General features: G+C 45.3%; 1 protein-coding gene across 3 annotated transcripts in view; it reads left to right on the top strand.

Moving 5' to 3' along the window:
* The first annotated feature begins 982 nt into the window (after positions 1–982).
* Positions 983–1,994, top strand: part of LOC122246177 (uncharacterized) — a 267,061-nt gene continuing 266,049 nt past the window's right edge. For all 3 annotated transcript variants that reach the window (XM_086530880.1, XM_086530879.1, XM_043004541.2), the window contains exon 1: positions 983–1,095. The gene's annotated coding sequence lies outside the window, so the exon portion shown is untranslated. The remainder of the gene's footprint in view (positions 1,096–1,994) is intronic.

Below are 1,994 nucleotides of genomic sequence, written 5' to 3'. Positions count from 1 at the left end.
CCTCCCCCTCCCCTTCCTCCTCTGTCCCCTCCCCTTCCCCTTTCTCCTACCTCCTCTGTCCCCTCTCCTTCCCTTTCCCCCCCCCCTCTCCCCCCTTCCTTGTGTTACAACCTACCGTTTCCCTTTTTTGCTAAACGTTTGCGTCAAGTTGAGAAACTACCTACCCGGTTTGACGTAAATATTGTAGGATGAAATTATTTCTTTAGGCATTACTGTCCAATTTCTTTGACAAAAATGTATCATTGCAATTGAAATAGTTTCCCCTTGAGGAGATGGGCATTAAACTTCCGTTTTCTCTTAACAGGGCTCCAGGGTACTTAAGTTGCGAAGTTGTTATTCCAGGCTATGAAAGTAAATGTGTGTGTTTGTGTGTGTGGTTGTGTGTGTCTACATATGTGGGTGTGCATGGAGCTGGGTGTGTGAGCATGTGAACATATGCAAGTTTTTTTTATCATAACGTTCATGTTTGCATAACGTTTTATGTAAATTTCGAGACACACGGATGGAAATTGTGAAAAGGAAGGCCAGAATATGATTAGATCATAAAAATGAGCACAGAATACCATTAGACGTGCAATGAATAACCAACCAACCATACAGTATGCATGTATACATATGTATGTGTCCAACATGTAGCAGTTTTACCACGCACACGCGAACCCTCCGTCACAGTGAGGTCAACGCGAGCCACAAGCCCATGCAACCTCCCCATATTCCCTCCTTCGCCTTGTTCCTCCCCAAAACATAAAATGCCACCACAAAAAATCGAAGAATATCCAGGTTGCCTTTACTAAAGCCGACATACGCACACCAGCAGCCGCCCCGGGAAAGACTGAGGGGGAAGGGGGGGAGGGAAAGGGGAGGCGAGGGAAGGAGGGAGGGAGGGGAGGGAAGGGAAGGGAGAGCAGCGCCCCCCCTCCCTCCCTCCCTCCTTCCTGCCGGGGGTGGGAGACCCGCGCGTCACTCAGTGTAGCTTGAGCCACGGAGCTTACCTGTTGTGCCCGCCCGGCTCCCGCTTGCCGAAGGGACCGTGTCTCACGCCCTGCGCCCTCGCTCGCGCTCTCAGCTCAGCAGAGGTTAGCGAAAAGTGTCCTTGTGAGTATAGGAAGGGAGGGAGCTGCGATCAAGTGACACTCGACTCGTGTGTTTATCTATTTCTTGTTCTGGCGACGGCACGGACATATAAATCAAGCAAATACCGCCAAAAATAGAAGAAGAAAGAAAGAAACAAAAAAAACCGTGAAAGTATGAGGGATTGAAATATTTATGGGTGTGTTACTTCGGTATGTTCCCTCTGATCGAAGCAGCTGTCTTGCCGTTGCGAAGTGTGTCCGGGGGGATACATAACGTTATCAAAACTTGTGTAATGCAAGTTCAAACACGCACGCTCACGCATATGCCTTCCGTGCGCCAGCGGTCGTGCAAGGGGAGTGACTAGTAGAAGGGGACCGTTCGACAGAAGCGCGTTTCCCTCTGTGAAGTTTATCCATTATCCGGATAAAATCCATCTTTAAACAGTTTCAAATACACCAGTACCATAGGAGCTGGTCTATTCTGACTGAAACCTTTAGCTAAATCCGGTGACTGGATTCCAGGAAAGGTAGTGTGAGATACGTAGCTATAATATTTCCATGTTTAAGATACAACTACTGTTCTTGTTGACATTTCAGTTAATATTCCTGCATTTGCTGTTTTTTGTAATGACATTAATCTTCCTGATTGCAGAGAAAATGTAAAAAAAGAAGAAGAAGAAAAAAAAGAATTCAGAGCATTAAGATTAATTACATTAAGAAGTTATAAATAGTACAGAAAACTTCACCTGCTCACATCCAGGTCTCTTATACGTCTTAAAAGGACACTATCTTTAGTAACAACATGAGAAGCTTTACGTAATCAAGTAATCCATAGCTATAGTGAGGATAATATCTGAAGTTGCTCACTATGGCGATTATTGTTCTTGTCCTCGTAAATACTATTGCAAATATTTATCATTG

This window comes from Penaeus japonicus, unplaced genomic scaffold (assembly GCF_977035675.1).
Source record: "Penaeus japonicus unplaced genomic scaffold, GWHDUDI00000001_assembly GWHDUDI00000034, whole genome shotgun sequence".
Classification (NCBI taxonomy): Eukaryota; Metazoa; Arthropoda; class Malacostraca; order Decapoda; family Penaeidae; genus Penaeus; species Penaeus japonicus.
Note: the sequence above shows the minus strand (reverse complement) of the source record. Positions and strands in the feature narration are given on the sequence as shown.